Source organism: Bison bison, unplaced genomic scaffold (genome assembly GCF_000754665.1).
Source record: "Bison bison bison isolate TAMUID 2011002044 unplaced genomic scaffold, Bison_UMD1.0 scf7180017864263, whole genome shotgun sequence".
NCBI lineage: Eukaryota > Metazoa > Chordata > Mammalia > Artiodactyla > Bovidae > Bison > Bison bison.
The window spans coordinates 4,891,744-4,913,216 of record NW_011494835.1 but is presented as its reverse complement, the minus strand read 5'-3'; the positions used below and the strand labels follow the sequence as shown (position 1 = coordinate 4,913,216).

Sequence of the window (21,473 nt, the reverse complement as noted above, 5' to 3'; positions counted from 1 at the left end):
CCCTCCAGTATCCTTTCCTGGAGAATTCCATGGGCAGAGGAGCCTGGCAGGCTACAGTCCACGTGGTTGCAGAGTTGGATACTTATGACCAACCTAGATAGCATATTGAAAAGCAGAGACATTACTTTGCCAACAAAGGTCCATCTATTCAAGGCTATGGTTTTTCTAGTGGGTCATGTATGGATGTGAGAGTTGGACTGGAAGAAAGCTGAGCGCCGAAGAATTGATGCTTTTGAACTGTGGTGTTGGAGAAGACTCTTGAGAGTCCCTTGGACTGCAAGGAGATCCAACCAGTCCATTCTGAAGGAGATCATCCCTGGGATTTCTTTGGAAGAAGTAATGCTAAAGCTGAAACTCCAGTACTTTGGCCACCTCATGTGAAGAGTTGACTCATTGGAAAAGACTCTGATGCTAGGAGGGATTGGGGGCAAGAGGAGAAGGGGACGACAGAGGATGAGATGGCTGGATGGCATCACCGACTCGATGGACGTGAGTCTGAGTGAACTCCGGGAGTTGGTGATGGACAGGGAGGCCTGGCGTGCTGCGTTTCATGGGGTCGCAAAGAGTCAGACACAATTGAGTGACTGAACTGAACTAAACTGAACTGAACTGAAGCTTCTAACACGTTAGCTCTTACATTTTGTAATTATTTAAATAATATTTGCAGCTGAACCATCCAGAGAGCAATTACTACATTTCATATCTATTCAAAATTTCCTCCCTGGAGTTAGTATGACCTAGTTTTCATTGCTGTTGTTTGCTCACTTACTAGCCTGCATCCCTATCACTGATTCATGTCCAAACCCTCTGACACAAATGTAAGTCTCAACTCAGTATATTCAAAATCATCAGATAATCTATCAATTTGATCTGTTACTGAGCCATTCTGTTTTAATATGCTCTGAGAACCCTCCAAATCCATTCACATTCTCCCAGCTTTGCTATCCTTGGGTTCTCATTAGCTCTCATGTTCGAATTCTCTTTTTCCTTGATCTCATATATTCTTGTTTCCATATTTTAAAAAGCACGTTCTTTGAGAAAAGGTGCATGGAATGTACAGTATTTTGACAATCACAGAGCTGGAAGTATCTATTGATATATTTCAAGCTCACCCTTAATAAGATAGCTAGATATAAAAAACTAGTTTACAAATTATTTTCTCCTAGAAATTTTAAGAAGCTGCAACATTATCTTCTAGTTTCCACTGTTGTCCCAAATTTTGTTGTGAAATGCCACAGTTTATCCATCACTTTTACTGGACTCTCCATGGAACACTGTCAGTACCAAAACTCTTGACTTTCAGTTTAGAGCTATTTTGCTGAATTCGTTTTTGTAAAGTTCTCTAACTGACTAACCAGAACTGTATCTCGTAACAATGGCAGACATGTACTTTTTCAAGCCTCTGCGTGTGTCAGTCTGCTTACTCACTAAATTTATTTCCTATGTATGCTATAACGAATTAGTGCAAACTTGGTGGTTTCAAACAACACAGATTTATCTGCTTATTGTTCTGGAGGTCAGAAGTCTGAAATAAGTTTCACTGGGCTAAAGTCAAGATTTTGGCAGGGCTGTTTTTTGTTTTTTCCTTTGGGCTCCAGCGGATAAGCTGTTTCCTTGTCTTTTGCACTTTCTAGAGGTCGCCTCCACCCTTGCTTTTCTTGGCTCATGCTCCCTTTCTCCATCTTAAAGCCAGCAATGTAGCCTCTTTAAACCTTTCTATAATTCCACTTTCATATCACCTTCCCCCTTTATTTTATCATGCCTACCCAGATAATCCAGGAAAACCTCCCAAGTTCCAGATATTTAATTTAATCAAATCTGTAAAGTCCTTTTGCCATAAAAGGTGACAATAGTCATAGGTTCTAGGGATTAGGACATGGAGGGCACTGGAAAATCAATGATCAACCTACTATGCACAGCATTGGCCACAACTGATTCCATTTCTGAACTTAGTATCAACAGTGAAATAGACATTACCTCTGTATAGAGAGGAACTGCAGAATAAAATGGCAAAGGCATCGATATAAAGAGTTGGGCCCACTTGTGTAATTAATCAATGGCATATGATCATGTCTACATTTATTTAGATCTTTTATGACATATTTAATTAAAGACATAATTTTTACCATGAAGTCCTTGCACATGTGTTTTTAGATGTATTCCTAAATGCTCAATATTTTGATGGTATTTAAATGGTATCTAATGGTATCTAGTCCCATTTAAATAGTATCTAATGGTATCTAGTCCCATTATATGAAGGGCTTTTCCTGCTTCTTGTCTGGCTCACTATTCCTCATTGTTTAGGTACTCTGAGAAAATGAAAAAAATTTTTCTTCTTCCCCAAGACTAAGATATTGAATCTCTTTTGCATTCCCATAGTTTCCCATATCCAGTTCTATAGTAGCACTGGTTCTATATTATAGTTGTTTATGTATTTGTTTCATTTTTTCTTTATCAGTGGCATATATAAATGCAATTGATCATTTTATCAATTTTGCATGCAGTAATTTTATAAGCATTCTTATTAATCTCAATGTTTTAATTTTTCCTTGCTTTGTTTTGCTGAGATCAACAGTCAGTCTTGAATGAAGTAGTGATAGCAAGAAGACATGTTTTGTGCCATTGTATTTCAAACTTTTGTGATGTTTTCTATAGGGTTTTTATTAGTATTGATATATTTTGTCAGTTTATGACCATTATGTTTATTCCTAATTTGCTAAGCAAAAGTATTTCTTTTAAGATTAGATTCATTTGAGATATAGAATCCAGTTGTTTATATTTTGATGAGTAAATTCATCCAATAGCAAGAAGTTCTTACTACAGTCTATCTCAACTTTTGTTATCTTACTTACACATATATCTTGAGGTTTATATAATTTTGTTTTAAATCACAGTCTTCCAAGAATCTATGAATCACTCACTAAATGTTCTCTTTAGTTAAAGTGAGGCTCAAAATGGATTGTTAACTATGTCTACCACTGACAAATAGAAAATAACAACTTCTAATAATACCTTTACTCCATTTACCAACTTAAAAAAGTGTATTGTGAAAGAATCTTGGAGTGTTTTGGTTCCCATTTAGAATATTCACAGCCTTGGCCTGCCAAGGCTGAAGTTTCCTAACAAAGTTACACAAAAGACTGTGAATATAGTGTATTCCACGTTTAGAAAGGAACAGAAGCTTATCTAATTCAAAAGAGTTCCCCCTCCTTCAGAGAAGTTGGAAATCAATAAAGCATTGATGCTTTAGCAAACAGTTTTTAAATTGCCTGGATATATAGCTATTCTTCCAAGATAACTCTACTAGAGTTTAGATTTGTTCTTTTATTTATTGTTCATTCATTTAGGAAATATCTTTCTAGAATCTACTTGCATCTTGGGTGGTGTACACTCTGGGATGCAACAGCAAGCATGACAATGCAGTTTCTGGATGTTAAGCTGTTTACGATTTAGTGGGTAAAACAAACAGATACATAAACAACTATAATGTAGAACCAGTGCTACTATAGAACTGGATATGGGAAGCTATGGGAATGCAAAAGAGATTCAATATCTTAGTCTTGGGGAAGAAGAAAAAATTTTTTCATTTTCTCAGGGTACCTAAACAATGAGGAATAGTGAGCCAGACAAGAAGCAGGAAAAGCCCTTTATATAGTGGGACTAGAATGTGCAAAGACTCAGAAATGAAAGAAATAATATTTCTAGAAAAATTACTCAGATAATCAGAGGCTTAAACAAGTGGAAATAATCCTGAACAGGCAAATCAACAAAGGACTTTATAAACTGGGTAAATCATAGAATGTATTATCTAAACTACTATGCTTTCAAAAGTGAAAAAGATGATACTAATAATTATGCTATAAATAAATAAATTGAAAATTGCAGCAAATTAGGACTATTCCAGTCAAGCCAAGACATGTGGCTTTCCTTGTAATTGATGTATAATCCTCTTATCCTGAGGCTATTGAAGAATCATTGAAGGGTCTTAAGTGAGAGGGTAGGGAGGTGACATAGATTTTCATTTGACAAAAATTATTCTTCTGTGTGTGTTAGTTACTTAGTTGTGTCCGTCTCTTTGCAACCCCATGGCAGCCCACCAGGCTCCTCTGTCCATGGAATGCTCTAGGCAAGAATACTGGAGTGGGTAACCATTCCCTTCTCCAGGGGATCCTCCCGACCCAGAGACTGACTCCGGGTCTCCCACATTGAAGGCAGATTCTTTACCATCTGAGCCACCAGAAAAGCCCTGTAGTATGGATCACCTGTGGGTGAAGAAAGTAGAAGTGTGCAAAAGGAAGAGAAATAGAGAAGAAACAGATACCTGTGGCTTTGCTTCAGGTAAGCGAGGAGATTTCCTCTGCATGCAATCATGAAGGTGGTAAAGAGTTGGTAAATTTTTTAAATATTTAGGAAGTAAAATTAACAAAAGTTTTGGATTGAGCATTTGAAGGACTTAGTAGTGAAAAAGGAAGTTGCAAACACAAGCACAATGTTCATGTTTCTGCCTGTGCAAACTGATTGGACTATAGGTTCTAACACACAGGGAGCAGCCGTGGAAAATGTTTATAAGAACCTGCACTGTATTTTGTGTACAAATTATTGTGGATTGGGGTAGTTGGGGAGGAGGTGTTGTTCCAAAGTGTGTGTGTGTGTGTCTGTGTGTGTTCATTTGCTCAGACACGTCCGATTCTTTGCAACTCCGTGGACTATAGTCCACCAGGGTCTTCTGTCCATGGAATTCTCCAGGCAAGAATACTGGAGTGGGTTGCTATGCCCTCCTCCAGGGGATCTTCCTGACCCAGGGATCGAACTCTCATTTCTTGCATCTCCTGCACTGGCAGGTGGATTCCTTATGACTAGCACCATCTACAAAGCCCTCCAAAGTTAGACCAAGCCCTAAATGATCTTCTGAGCCGTCCCAGTGAATGGCTACATTTGATGCTAGGACAGAAATACCGGAGTCAGTAGGTAGAAAGCCCAACTCCTGTAGAATACCCAACAAAGGCACACATGAGCCACGGAATGGCTGATTTCTAAAATATCGAAGGAGCAACCCTGAAGTCTGTGTGAATAAAGCAACATGTCCATTCCCGAGACTCAGACAATGGAGAGGTCACATAATCTGAGTGAGAGCTTGAACAATGTGTAGTGAAGTCCCTTTAAAAAACTCAAGGTTTTTCTTTTGTTGCCTCTTCCTTCCTTAAAGGCACCAGATAATACAGAGGTGAAAGATAAGAGAAGTGTTAAGAAACCATAACAACAAGAAAGAATTAAAAGTCAGAATGAGGATGGCAGTCAACCACAGATGATCACTGTCAGTCTCCAGGGAGGAGGGTACAGGCTATACAGAGTATAAAAATCATAAACAGAAGATCTATGACCAGAGTGGTTTGAACCAAGACCTGGGAGGATAAAATAGGAACCAACAGGGATGAACACTGGGCTGCATTCTTCATGAAATCCAACTGGATGATAGGGTATCACTAGCTAAGTCTGTCACAAAGCCCTGGAAACAAAATGTGGAAGCTCAATGATTTTATCTAAGTAATGGCATCAGAACACCAAAACCAAGAGAGACACCCCTTGCTTCATTCCTTTATGTTTGCTTTCCAATCCATCTCTCAGAAGCCCTACTCTTCAGAGCAAAAATATGGCATTTGGGCTGCCTATCTCACAAGTCTTCTGTTTGTTTGTTTTTTTCTTTCTTTCTTCTTTAGTTTCACACGTTAGGAAGGTATGAGCAGTGCTAGCAGCATCAAATCTTTCCAAAATTCTTCCTCAATTAATTTCCTGTAGTACTTCTGCTTTTTCTGTGTGTATAATCCTATCCTCATCTATTTTCACTTATTCATTTTCAGAACTTTACACCTTTCATGAATATATCACTTAATATGCCTCAAGCCTGGTGCGCTGCAGTCCATGGGGTCACAAAAAGTCGGACACGATTGAGCGACTGAACTGAACTGAACTGAACTGATATGCCTCATAGTAGTTAAAGACATCCCTGATTCTGCTAGCTGAAAGACTTATTGTTTTGCTGTTTTGTTTTTTTGGTTTTGTTTTTTAACAACAGCACGTAGACAAAATCAGTGTGCATGAATGACAAAGTTTTTAAATCCCACTCTAATAATATTTGATCTTGGGCTAGTAACTTAATCTCTCAGTAACTTGGGTTTTTCCTCAATGAAAAAGGAGATAATACTAGTACCATACATAATAAATTGAACAGTTTTAAGAACACACGATGACATATGAAAAGCACATAATACAGTGCCTACCACATAATATAGACCCCAAAATGTTAGCATTTGTTATTACTGCTGTTACCTTTGCAATCTTGTGTGAATGACAATATTAATACAAATACGTGTTTTATTATGTATATGTTTATATGCATACACATAAAGCGACTTTTAAAGGTTAAGTGACTGGTTCAAGGTTATACATCACTAACTTGTAGAGCTTCAGTACATGATTTTGACCTCAGGTTCAGTGCCTTTCTGGGCAAACCTGAATACAGCATTCAAAGACATTTCAGGGAAAATATTCAGACCTTCTCTCAGATTGAACCTGAGGGTGTAACACTGCTGACAAGGGCCGTGCTCTTGCTTTTACTCTCTACGGTGGACAGATCACTGGACCCTCTCTAGTTACTCCTCGTATTTGCTATCTAATCCTTAAAGTTGAAAAGAGCACACTCAGTTGACCACTTATGCACATTGTATGTGTTGTCCTGGCTATACATTATTGTGTAACAATCTACCCCAAAACCTAGTGGATTAGGATCATAATAAAGATTGATTTTGCTCATAAATCTGAAATTTGGGCAAGGCTCAGTAGGAAAACTTTGCTCCAAAAAGTTCGCTCATCTTTGCTCCAATAATTTCCGTTGGAATAGCTCAAAAGAGGACTGGAGAATACATGTTGAAAAATGGCTCAGTCCCATGCCTGGCAATTGGTGTTCTGAACTGAGAGCTCCACTGGGCTGGGCACTGAGCTCTGTTCCTCTCCATATGGGTAAGGATGCCCATGTTTCACAGACTGCTTCACTGAGTTCAAGAGTGCACATCCTGAGAGAAAGTCAGGCAAGAGCTGTGTCATTCTCATGGCTGACTTCAGAAGTCATACAGAGGCTCTTCTGGCTACTCCTTACTCAAGGAGATCACAGAGGTCCACCCCCTTTTAAGAATAGAGAACACGTGTACTTATGGTGATGGAGTGACAGGTCCAGCAAGGGCATGCATGTGAAGTGGGAAAAACAGAGGATGGGAAATATATACGCACATTAATGTCTATGCTTCATACTCAAATAAGTATATATTTCATAGCTATATGTGTACAAATATGTGTGACCTATTTGAGCTATGTAAAATAAACAATCTCACTCTGACAGTGTGTCCCTTTTTAAAAATAGTCGCTCAGTCGTGTCTGACTCTTTGTGACCCCATGGACTATAGCCTGCCAGGCTCCTCTGTCCATGGGATTTTCCAGGCAAGAATACTGGAGTGGTTTGCCATTTTCTTCTCCAGGGCATCTTCCTGACCCAGGGATTGAACCCAGATCTCCTGCATTGCAAGCAGATTCTTTACTGTTTGAGCTACAGGAAGACCTTTTTAAAAATAATTGTATGTTTACTAATTTATAGAGCTTCCCAAATTGCTCTAGTAATAAAGAATCTGTCTGCCAGTGCATGAGATGCAAGACATGTGGATTCGATCCCTGGGTTGGAAAGATCCCCTGGAGTAAGAAATGGCAACCCACTCCCATATTCTTGCCTGGAAAATCCCATGGACAGAGGAGCCTGGTGGGCTGTAGTCCATGGGGCACAAAGAGTTAGACACAACTGAGAGACTGAACAAACACACACAGGCAAACTAACACCTCGGAACAAACCCTCCTCCCCAACTACCCCAGTCTACACTAATTTATACGTAAAACACGGTGCAGGTTCTTGTAAACAACATTTGTCTGTCCTCCACTAGAATGAAGTTCCACAGAGGCAGGAACTTCATAGTATTTTATCTACTGCTATATCCTTACTATTCTCAACACTGCCTGGCCTGGCACATAGCAGGCACTCAGTTTGTTGAATGGATGAACACATGAATGGATCCTGCCTCCAGTGTGCAGGGCCATAAGTTCGCCAGCACAGATAGTGGTTCTCAGGCTGGCCACTGAGGCACATCTGTTTAAAGAAAGGTTGGTGTTGGTCTCTTCCAGAGATAACACACTTGGCAAAGGACAAAGAAAGAACATTACTGAAGCTCCTGACACCTGCATTTGCAACCCCATGGAAAATATAACTCTGTAATCACTTTTTCTCTGCATTTCATTTCTCTTTCATAGACCAGCCATTGCCAGAAGCTTCAGCAGAGGGATTTTTTGGATGGCAGCTGTGAAGTATTAAGAAAAAGGCAGTGACAGATATAAGGGTTTTATTTGCCTTCCACAAGATGCAATGTGTGAAGTCTCATAAAGTCATGGTTAATAAGTTGCCTGTGTTTGCCTGGAGGTGTTTTCAGTAGCTCATAATAGTATTTATTTCCAAAAGTATATCTTTTGGCACATTAAGGGTCAAGTAAAAATAACGTGAAAAGACCTTCTTTGACTTTTGAAAAATTAAAGCCCTCAAAGCATAGAAAGCAATAAAAGATTATTAATGTACCTTTTGTCAGGTATGAGATACGTTATGATGAATTCCTTGTGACAAGTATCTCCCAGCTTTGGTTGTAAACACTTACATCGGCTGCTAATTGTGCTCTCCAGCTGGACCCTTGACACTCTGAGGTGCTTCCTCAATAGGCATTGTGGTTGTGATGAAACACTAATAGTTAGAGTTAGGGAACAGAGATTAAATTCATGAATTACATTATGTTTCTCTGGTACAGCATTTTTCTAAATCTTAAATTTTGATTTAAAGTGCCAAAAAACACAAAATGCTAAAAATAGGATAGTCAACACTATCAGAGAATGTCAAATGCCTCTTTACTCAAGATCTCTACAGATGTCATTAAGATTGTTTTTTTTTGTTTAGCACTGTAGCAGAGCAGTAATTTATGAATTCTCTTATTCTTTTCTGTTAATATCAACATCAGTGTTATATAACCATATGATATACAACCTAGACATTAATAAAATAAATGCATATGGAAAGAAGATACTACTTGTTAACCAGTATTAGAACATGATCTTTCAGACCATTTTCAAGAAGTGGTTATGGATTTGAATTATCACTTCCAAAAAAATCTGTGAACTGGTAAAGAAATCAGAGAATATCCTTTCAAATTATCTTTGTAAACATTATTCTCCAATGTAGTTCTAGTGGACATGGTGTGGGAGAACCGCTAAGAATGATGGAAAGATCCAGTGGGCAGTGTTAGATTTGGAAAATTAACACCTTTGGTTGAAACATCAGTAAAGGATTTCACTACTAACATCAGCAACATTATCATCAGCATGATGTGCATGTTTGTTAGGTGCTCAGTCGTGTCCAACTCTTTGCAGCCCTATGGACTGTAGCCAACCAGGTCTCCTATATTACAGGCAGATTCTTTACAGTCTGAGCCACTGGGGAAGCCCCATCTATCTTGTGTATATTAATACATTTACTCACCAACAATAATCCTCTGAGGCAGATAATGTTAGTAACCCATTTTACAAATGAGCAGATTGAGGGAGAGAAAAATTAAGTGTTTGACCAGTGTCACAGGGCTACAAGAAGATGTAGTCAAGATTTGAACCTAGCTGTTGTTTCCTGTGTCCATGCTCTTAATCACGTTGCTCTGCTGCTTCAAGAAATCACAGCACTGCCTCTAAAGAAAACATAAAGTTCTAATTCAGCAGGTGATCTTATAATGAAAGTTTGGAATGCCATCAGGGATTGGGGTATAGGAACTGAACTGCAATTTGAGACTTGGCATGTGCATAGCAGTAATAGTATTTAATCTATGACAGGAAATAGCTCATCTAACCCTTGAAACAACCCAAAGTAGTAGGTACTTGATATATAGATAAAAACTAGTTCTGAGAAAGATTCAATAACTTGTTCATAGTCAATAGTCAGGAGCCACTATGAATTTAGGCTATCTCATTCTAAATCTGTGCTTGTATTCACTGTCCTCATGGGTCTAGAAGAAGAGTAGAATCCTCAGCAGAGCCTTTCATGAATACTTCAGCCTAGGTTCCATTTCTGATTATTCTAATTAGTTGGTCTTGGATGGGGCCAAGAAATAGGGAGTTTGTGAAAGCTCCCGCTGGGAATTTAATGTGCATCGAGAGCCAAGATCACTACACTATTTGATACTGTTCCTCGTCTTAGTTATCTTTCGTCTCAGCCTCCTAAGATGCAATAATCTAGGTTATCCTTTCCAGGATGGGGTAAGGTATGAAAAGAACACTTCCGTGGTTGAAAATATCCAGTGCTTTCTTATATAGGTTTTACTGTATAAGACATGGACATTAGATGTGAAGTGGAGTTCTTTACCCAGCCACATATAACAAGGTATCTGAGTAGGATGTCATAATTTTAAATTCATTTTTTTCCTGATTTTCCTGACAAGTAATCTTCCCAGAACATATGAGCTATTTAAATTGCCTTCTGAACTGTATTTTTATCTTTAGTACACCTGGCCCACACATCCTCTGATTCACAAAAGGATAATATAGGGGTCACCTGAAATCATGCTGCTTTACATTTGGTTAAAGAAAGTGTCTCACCAAACTAGAGTTTAGATAACAGTAGAGATTTGTTAACTCATTATATGAAAAAGCCTGTCATTCTGTGGTTTCATTTATTTCTTTTTAAAAGTCAAAGGAAAAGAAAGAAAACATTGAGCTAATAGGCAAGTCTGAAAAGAATAAGAATGAAGAAATACAACCCCTAAAATATAAAACCTGACATCTGTTTATCATGTGTTAACTATTTGATGAAGTGGAAATGCATATCTGGGCTGTTTATGTGACCGGATAAAAGTGATTAAAAGAAACAAGCACAAATCCAACATCTCTGTTTTAGCAAATGACCTGTCTGTATAGGCTTTGCACTGGAAGGGTTAATAATAACGCTTACAGAGGCAGTCAAACAGAAGTTGGTACTGTGTTGCAGAGATAAACCAGTGTCCAGTGGCTAAGTGCTTTGGCTTATCTGTGAAATGTGGCTAAAGACTCAGGAAGTAAGAAAGAAAGCATGGATATAAAATCTGCTGTGGTAATGGGGGCCAGGGAAGCAAGGTAATATGAAACCACAATTTTAAGTCAATTATAGTCTTCCTATCACAAAATGTACTATCATAAAACAAATATAACTATAATGTGTGGAATTTTACTTTCATTTATCTTTTTATTACATCTATCAAAAGGCAGGTTAAGTCTACCTGATAAAAATGTTTCTCCACTGGAAAGAGTTACTTTCTTGAAAATTCAATTGCTGGTAAATAAACAGTAAAATACAGACTTTTCTATCTTTAGAAATAGAGTTATGTTTTAATGATTTTGAAGTCATAGAGGTCGTCTTTCATCCTAAACTGTATAATAGAATTTAATTGATTACTAGGTTTTTTTGGATTAACTCCATAATTTTCTCCTATTCACATTCTCTAGAAAATAGTCTATTAGTCAAAGATAGAGCCTCTGAATTTTGGCTTCATTTTTACCACCAACATAAATTTTTAAACTTCACTATCATTTATAGAACTTTGATCTGCAGTCAGACACGATTTCTTCATTGAATAAAGAGTTTCGTTTCCAAAAATATATTATTTTCACTCCATCTCTTTTAATGTCATATTTACCTGGTACAAATAGTTTTAATAAAAAGCAACATATTCATAATATAAAGAACACTTGACAAGGATCCACAGGATATAAACCCCCCAGTTCCTGGGTTATCCTGGATTTAAATCTCTGCTTTATACACTGTAAGCTGTGGACAAGCCACCATCTCTTCATCTGTCTTCACTTAAGTCTCCTTGTGCCTGACTTGCAGTGTTGATATGAAGATGGTGATATATGTGAAACTGCTTTGAAAATCATTAATTACTTTATAAATGTAGACACTGTAATCAAAACCTTCCTAAATCATGACATCTGCATCTCATTCTTTGGCAGCAAGATAGAGAGAAGCGCTTCTAGTCATGTATCTTGTGTATCTCAAGAGTTGTGGATAAAACCCTGATTAGAAGAAACTGGCTTCATTTAGTGCCCTTGAACAACCATTTAAAAACTTCTCTGCCTCTCTTATCCCATTTGTGATAACTGTATACATTCCCTGAGGTGGATTTAGAAGGAATAAGAGCCACACACACTTTTGTTCTGTGCTACCAAGGAGACATACACCATTAAGTTATCAAACGATATCACTGTGCAACCCATATGTTCTTACTTCTAACATTTTCATCGTACAACAGTTTTTTTTTTCTTCTGAAAGATTGGGCCTAAAACAAGATTCTCTGATTAGAACATATCTCCATTCATCTCATTTTTCATTTCTCAGAACGCAAGAAATGTTTATTAGATATTTTCACTGCATTTGTATCCAAGCCAAATGTGAAAACATAGCTGTCTCCTGCTTCTCAACGGCAGGAGAGGAAATGAAAAGGGAAGCCTGGAGTATCTTTGCTGGGTTGCATGTGTTTTCTCCCCACCTCTATCCCTGACCCCACTGTCCCCATTAGCACTTCCCTAGCAGCATCTATGGGCTTCCCGGGCGGTGCAGTGGTAAAAGAATCCACCTGCCAATGCAGGAGACGCAAGAGATGCAAATTGATTCTGGGGTTGGAAAGATCTTTTGGAGTAGGAAATGGCAACGTGTTCCAATATTCTTGCCTGGAAAATTCCATGGACAGAGGAGCCTGGCAGGCTACGGTCAGCGGGGTCTCATAGAGTTGGACACAACTCAGCATACACACACGTATTGGCATCTATACAGCCGTGATATGGTTTAATGATATCTGTGTGTGCTTTCAAAGGCCATTATTGCTGTTTTGACCATCTCTTCCGTGGGGACTGAGAGCGGGCCTTCTGTTTTCTTGTAATTCAGACAATAGCCAAGACAGTACTCAGCATATGCTTTACAGGCCAACTGGACAGACAGCCTGGCTCCCCACTACCTGGCCTGAGGGCCAGAAATACTGAGGAGACAGAACTGGGCAACTAGGGATTCTGTGCACCCGGTAAACAGACATCTGTTGCTCTTACCTGCTAGTCAAGCAGGATGATCCAGTGTTTCCAAAACACAACCTGTGCTTTCCCAAGCCCACGTTTAATTATGTTACTTTGCTCATGACGCCCAGCCCCCAGTTTTAAATATTTTAATCATCTTTCAAAGGTGTCTCCAGTGCCAGCCACAGCCCTGAAATTTGTGCATTTCTTCCAAAATTTTGTCAGCTATCTGTCCTATGATGGGGCTTCCCTATTGGCTCAATGGTAAAGAATCCATCTGCAATGCAGAGGACACAAGTCCAACCGCTGGATCAGGAAGAGCGCCCGGAGTAGGAAATGGCAACTCACTCCAGTATTCTTGCCTGGAAAATCCCATGGACAGAGGAGCCTGATTTACAGTCCATGAGATCACAAAAGAGTTGGACACGACTTAACAACTGAGCATGCATGCATCTGTTCTGTGAATCTCTATGATTCTTGATTCATTGCCATCTTAGGTGACGACATATTCTTTCTTGTAGACACTTTTTATTTATTTTCCTATTGTTTGAGCCCTCTAATAAGAGACATTAGCTGTTACTTAACCCCACTGTAAGTTTTTTTTGAGTCATTAAGTGAGGATTACAACAGTAAACCTATCTCATAAAATTGTTTTGAGGCTAAAATAAATTAACATAATACAGAACTTAGACGAGTGTCTCTGTGTGTGTGTATGTATGTGCTCAGTCACTCAGTCATGTCTGACTCTTTGTGATCCTTTTGGACTGTAGCCCACCAGACCAGTGCTAATACATTGTAAATATTATATGTTATTATTTTTAATAATAATGCCATTGTACCTATCATATGTATTATGAATATGTATGTGGATATTTTCTGTGTTTTTTTTTTAAACTTAACTTATCCTTCATTATGCTCCCAGACTAGCCTAGTTTCTAATATTTAGTAAGTTCTGAATAAATGTTTTTAAATAAGTAAATAAAAAAATACAGCCCCATTGCCATTGCTGCAATTCTCTAGGGATAGCATTTTGCCTAAACTAAATTGACATTACTTTAGTTTGATGAATTTCTAAGCTATTCAGTGGTTTAGTGAGGAATATATCTTTATAAAACTTCCAAATGTCCTCAAATACAGGGTATAATATGTAATTTTTTATTCATTCACTTAGCTCAGCTGTTAATTTTTTATTCATTCGCTTAGTTCAGCTGTTCATAAATGCAAATCTCAGTTAAAGTACCTCAATCCTTATCTTACTATTTTAATTACATGATCCATAACAATGTAAAGTGATTCAAATATCTAAACAGAATATTTATAGTTAGAAAGCTAGTTGACCTAGGGATTCAACCATTATGTTAATATTTGTATGTGCTAACCCATTATTGGTTTCTATAGAGTTTTATCCTGAACAGTTTCAGGAGCTCTTGCAGACAAAATTAATAACATTAAATCCACTATCTATTTGCATATGAATTTCTTTTAAATTTTTAACAGACTTGATTTTGTAGACAAGTTTTAGATTTACAGCAAAACTGAGAGCAAGATACAGAAATTTCTCATATATCCCTGCTCCTACACAGACATACTCACCCCCATTATCAACATCACTCACCAGATTTGTCTTTTTTTTTTTTCCAACCAAGGATGAATCTAATTTCATAACATTGTAACCACCCAGAGTCCATAGTTCACCTTATTATTCACTCTTGGGGTCATACATTCTGTGCGTTTAGGCAAAAGTATAATAACCTATATCCAAGATTTTCATTGCCAAGTATTATTCACTGCCCTAAAAATCTGTGTTCTGAGCGTCCAGTTCAAAATGGTGAAGTAGAAGGATGTATACTCATCTCCTCCTGCAAGAGCACCAAAATCACAGCTAGTTGTTAAGCAACCATCCACTGGAGAACAGTGGAACCCACTTTAAAAAGATTCCCTATGTCCAAAGACAAAGAAGCCACAATGAGATGGTAGGAGGGGCGCAAACATGATAAAATCAAATCCCATACCCACCGGATGAGCAACCCGCAACCTGGAGAGCAATAATATCAAAGTTTTCCCACTGCTGTGAAGGTTCTGGGCCCCATGTCAGGCTTATCAATCTGGGGATCCAGCAAAGGGACTGGGAATCCTCAGGGAATCTATCTCATTGTTGTTTTAATTTGCGTTTCCATAATATCATATGGGAAAGATGGGGATCATTTTTTCATATGCCTGTTTGCCACATGTGTATCTTCTTTGCTCTGGTGTCTGATAAGATCTTTGGCCCATTTCTTAATCAGTTTATTTTCTTGTTGAATTTTAAAGGTTCTTCATATATTTTGTTAACAGACTTTTATCAGAAGTATCTTTTGCAGATATTCTGTCTTAGGCTGTGGCTTGTCTCCTGTTTGTCTTGAGTTTGTCTTTTACAAAGCAGTTTTTATTTTTGATAATGTTCAGGTTATCAGCTATTTCTTTCATGGAACTTGCTTTGGTGTTGTATCTAAAAAGACATCACCATAACCAAAATCGTCTGTTTTTCCCATTATTGTCTGTGAGTTTTGTAATTTTGCTTTTAGGTCTGTGATCTATTTTGGGTTAACTTTGTGAAGGGTATAAAGTCTATGTCTAGACTGATGTTTCACATGTGGATGTCCACTTGTTTCAACACCATTGGTTGAAGAGACTCTCTTGGTTCCATTGTATTGCCTTTGTTGTTCTGTCAAAGATAAATTGACCATATGTATAGAGGAATTTCTTTTTAATTTAAGGAGCTATTTTAAACTTTATATATTCTATTGTGAAACCCCTCTTCAGGCAAATGCCATGGCCTGCTATTTGGAAATGAATAACTGTCTAAATTAAGAACCAGAAAAATCTTTCTCAGAAGATATGTAAAGCTGAAGATAAATTTCATTAAACTAATTTATCTAAACTTCATGTAAGATTACACACTCATGAAGGTACTTCTAGATGAAAATGGATATCAGACACACCCTGATTTCCATTAGACGAGCCCTGGTTTCCTTTAGGCTATGAATATGAAGATTAGGAATTATTTTCACAAGCAACTGAAATCTGCCAAACAAATCACTTGAAGCGTGAAAATGCTAAGCTACTGCCTCACAAGATGTTTGCACTTCTCAGTGGCAGAATGAAGTGGGATGAAGCTCTTTTTACAGTAATTTTAGAATAGAAACAGTAGCAGCTTTAGTGTTTTGGTTGGGGCCCCCACAAAATAAAATTTATTTCACTATTACAAGTTAAAAGCTTTCAGATTTCTGGACTAAAGAATATGATGTTTTTTTCCCAAAGTGAACTTACTAGTTTTATTGATTCTCTTCTATTTTGATTTTACATGCCAGAGTAGGGGAAATATGTTTCTTTAACATATACCAATGTTGTTTTTCCTACCACAAAAGTTTTCCATTTTGTTTTTACCTTAAATGCACTGCATATTACTTTCAATAGGTTTGTTCTATTATTAAATTGTCAAATCTAGTAAAACTTTTGGTTGTTTTTGGTACATAAAAATATATATTCTTCTGTTTCTTAAATAGATCTATATTTAGGTAAGATCTAAGTATCTATCCTGTCAATGTACTTACTCATCAAAACTAAGTGGGAATGGTAAAGGTCTGGTAACTTATTTGAATGGAAGCTAGTAAATTGAGATGGGGTGAAAATGACTTTTAATAAGCAAAATTATTTATTGAGGATACGTATGTGTCTCACAGGTTTCTGTGATTAAGAGATACTGCTCTGCTACTAAATGATATTGATGGGGTTGCTAGTTCCATTCCACAATTTAAACGTAAAACTTAAAATGGGAATACTTAAGAGTATTATGGTGTGTTGCCACATCAAAAAAATATAAATCTATATATTTATAATTAGTAATAACAGCTTTGTCTCTAGTGACTTTTCCCCAAAAGAAGAGCCTCTTCTGAATTTTACCTGCCTTCAAACTGAAGGTTTGAGGCTAGAAATTTTATTTGCTCTTCTACCGTGTCTTCATTAATTTATGATTCATCTTTTCTGACTGTTGATCCTTCATATTTTAAATTCTCTGATCAATAGAATTGACTCTTCTAATTCTATATGTCAAAGCTAGAAATTATTCCAGCCTTATAAACACCTCCTGAGGACAGATTAGCAACAGTATAAGTTTTAAGAACCTTTCTATTTAATTTGTTCAAAGAACACTTATTTTCTGATAATATAAACTTAGAGGTCTTTTGTCTCGTTTGTCAAATAATGCTTATTATCTAACAACTGAAGAGTATAATCTTTGGGGGAAATTGCTGGGTCTCTAAGTGGTGTTTTATGTTTGCTTCTGGCTTAGATTTCAGAAACCACTTGGTTTTCTGTTTTTAGATAAATGACATGTGCAACACTGTGATGATGACAATGCTAACCTTTTATTACTCAGCTTGGATTTTTCCATTTGGTTCTCTTTGACCCTCACTCAAATTATCAAAAGCTCAGAAAAAAAAAAAAAAAAAAAAGACGGCTGTTAGCAATAGTCAACATAAATGTAAACCTGGCTACCTCTTCACTGACTCCAATCTGTCAACTTGGAAACATGTAAATGTATCCATTATTTAGCTTCTATTTAGTTTTACTCCAAATTAAAGCATGTTTTTAAAACATTTGATATAATTGGAGTACTCAAAACACCATAATGATTTATATTTCTGACATACTGGTATTTTGTGTTTCCTTTACAGAAGTTTACATTTTTTAAACTTAGGATTTTGAAACTAAAACTGATTTCAAGGGTTTATAATTGTCAGTAGCAAAGCTTTACATTTATGTCTGGTATATGCTTTTGTTCTTATTATAGGAATAGAAAAAACACCTGCAGTAATGCACTCTTTCAGTAACATCTTTAACTCATTGTTTTAAAAACAAGTCTTAAGGAGTGTTGTCCTGTAACCCTTACTCACATCATAGATCCTAGAAGGAAACTCTGTATATATAATGCCCTCCATTCTTCACTCCCATATTACTCCCCAAGATTCAATCCAGGATGAAATCACACAGTTCCATTGTAGTTCCTCTACTCAGGGTCACCAATGATCTTGATTTAAAATGTTTAGAAACTGTTTTCAGAACTTTCCTTTGTTACCCTTGGTGAAGCAAGGATTACTTGAAATTCTCTGTCTTTGGCCATTCAAGCTGCTCTAACAAAAATATCATAAGCTGGGTGGCTTATAAACAACAAACACATATTTCTCACAGTTCAAGAGGCTGGGAAGTCCAAAATCATGGTGCCATCAGATCTTGTATCTGGCGAGGGCCCTCCTCCTGGTTCATGGATAGCTATCTTCTCACTGTGTCCTCATATGATGGAAGGGATAAGGAATCTTTGTGAGGTCTCTTTTATCAGGGCACTAATCCCATTCATCAGAGCCCCACCCTCATGATCTTATTACTTTCCAAAAACCTCCACCCCCAATACAATCACTTTGAGGGTTAGGATTTTGACATATGAATTTTGAAGGGACATAAATATTTAATCTAAAGTATAGTCTCTCCTGATTTTTCTTCCTCCCTCCAGGTTTTTTCCTTTGCTTCTGTGAATAGTTATTCTAGTATCCTTTGCTGAATGCTAGAATATAGACCCCAGAAAAATTTGGAGCAAATTACATGTCTAGGAATCATCATGATAGAGATATAAATTAAAGACATTGCAGTGGATAAGATCTCCCAGACAGGATACATTCTGTAAGAATAAAAGAGGGACAAGTGTGGAACCAGGAAAAGCCAGTTTATAAAGAGGGCTGGACAGTGCAGACCATAGATTATATTTAATATTTTTTATTGAAGTATAGCTGATTTACAATGCTGTGCCAATCTCTGCTGTAAAGTGACTCAGTTATGCATAAATATACATTTTTTAATATTCTTTCCCATTATGGTTTATCACAGGATATTGAATATGGTTCCCTGTGCTATACAGTAGGACCTTGTTTATCCATCTATATATAGTAGCTTGAATCTGCTAACCCCATACTCCCAGTCCTTTTCTCAGACACCCTCCTCCCCCTTAGCAACCACAAGTCTGTTCTCTATGCATAGACCACATTTAAAAACAAACTTGTTGGATAAATATCCAAATTATTACAGTTTTATTATGACACATAGTTTCAGCATTATATCAGTGTATGAACAAGAGAATAAACTAGTTGTTCAGGTTCCTTTCAGACTTTGGATTCCATAATTGTAAATGACAATAACATTTTTACTTTTACAGCTACCACCTTAAGCAAGGAATGGATTTTAGTTATATCATTCACATTTTAGTGAAAGATGGCTGAATTCAAACCATGCATGAAGTGAAAGTCAAAGTGTTAGTAGCTCAGTTGTGTCTGACTCTGTGACCCCATGGACTGTAGCTCCCCAGGCTCCTCTGTCCATAGAGTTCTCCAGGCAAGAATACTGGAGTGGGTAGCCATTCCCTTCTCTAGGAGATCTTTGCAACCCAGGGATCAAATCCAGGTTTCCTGCATGGAAGGTGGATTCCTTACCTTCTGAGAAACCAAGGAAGCCCTGGTTCAGTAAGGGTGCTGGTACCTCACAAATGCAATCACAACTGTGATGGATTAGAAACAAGTATTATCATATAGGGCTGGAATGTAGTTAAAAGGGTCAGGTGCGCAAGCTTGAAATTTACAACTGTAGTTAGAACTGATGGATCTGAGACCAGAAGCTGCCAGCCCTGTGTGTCACCCCTTAGGGAGACTGGCTGGAGGTGGCCTCAATATGTGAGGAAAGACTTCAAAATCCACTCTGTCCTCTGCACCACATAACAGAGTATCAAAGTGCTTAGACATCAGAATGCCATCATACTTTTGAGCCATCCTTGATTTTACCAGTTATTAATATGTCATTAGATATAACACATTTTTCCATAGTAAATATGATTGTAAGTGTAAAGAATTCTAGAAAGACACAATTTTTTTCAGTGTAAATAAGTCTAGAGATCCTTTCATTCCTGAGAAAACAATTGCTTTTTATATAGCCTGATTATACAAAATACCAGTTTTACATAATAATTATGAAAGTGCTCAATCAATTTGGCTATTTTTTGTATTTGGAAGCCATTTCCTTCAAGACATTTTTAGGCTTTTGTGTTTGTTTATATAAATGCCATAAAGCTCAAGTTATAATGTAAAAATTATTCCATTAGGTTTCAACCTCAGTACACACACACACACACACACACACATAAACCCCTACACAGTTGCCCACAGTCTCTTTATTAAGAGACTGATTTTGAGCTTGTGGTGTCTAGGTTTGTGAATAGGATAAAGGAAATTTTCACATAATTCCTGAAATCTTTGAAAAGCATTCCTGTTACTCAACTAGTAAAAACTCCCTTGGTGTGATTTTAATATTATAGATTTTTAGAAATATATTCTTGATCTACTTAGTGAAATATAGAGGTCAGGCTAACTGAAAACAAAAAATGGCCATATCAACAATGCTTTTAATACTGAGTATACAGACATCAACCAACTTGTCAATCTCTGTAGTAAAGTTACATGACTTTTCACATTAGCATTTAATTGAGTCCACAAAGGAGAAAATATGATTTAAATAGAAAAGAATGTGAAACACATGTTATATGTATATGAAAAACAGAGTCACTTTTTTATACACCAGGAACTAACTCAACATTGCAAATCAACTAATACTTCAATAAAAAAAAAGAAAATGAGCTTCTGCATCAAGCTCACTATAAAAACATTAAAGAGATTTTTTAGTTTCAAGATTTCAATGGAAGTCAAAGACTGTGCTGCTTCTGGCTTCCCCAGTGGCTCAGTGGTAAAGAATCTGCCTGCAATACAGGAGACTTGCAGAGCTGCTGGTTCCATCCCTGAGTTGGGAAGATCCCTGGAGTAGGAAATGGCAGCCCACTCTAGTATTTTTGCCTGGGAAATCCCATGTACAGAGGAACTGGCAGGCTACAGTCCATGGGGTTGGCAAGAGTCGGACGCGACTGACTAAACAACAACAACAACAAATAAAATAAATTCCATTGAGCTCTAATTGGCCAAAGTGGGTAACAAATCAAATTGATGAAGTCATGATGCAAGTCAAATACCCTTGCACACCAAGTCTGTTATAAATTTAATAATGCTTTAATGTGAACACTTCTAAATTTTAAAGGGACATACCAAGTGTAGAGCAATGGCCTAATCATTTCCATCAGTTTTATTAAGTAAAAAAGCATAAATTGTTTGAATAATCACTTGGAGTTCTTGGTAACAAAATGTGATCTATGCTAATGCAACCAAGCTCCATCTCTTTCTCAACATGCT

At 37.2% G+C, this 21,473-nt stretch overlaps 1 protein-coding gene across 2 annotated transcripts in view; it reads left to right on the top strand.

Moving 5' to 3' along the window:
- Positions 1–21,473, top strand: part of BANK1 (B-cell scaffold protein with ankyrin repeats 1) — a 319,221-nt gene that overhangs the window by 244,433 nt on the left and 53,315 nt on the right. The gene's annotated exons all lie outside the window — the stretch shown is intronic.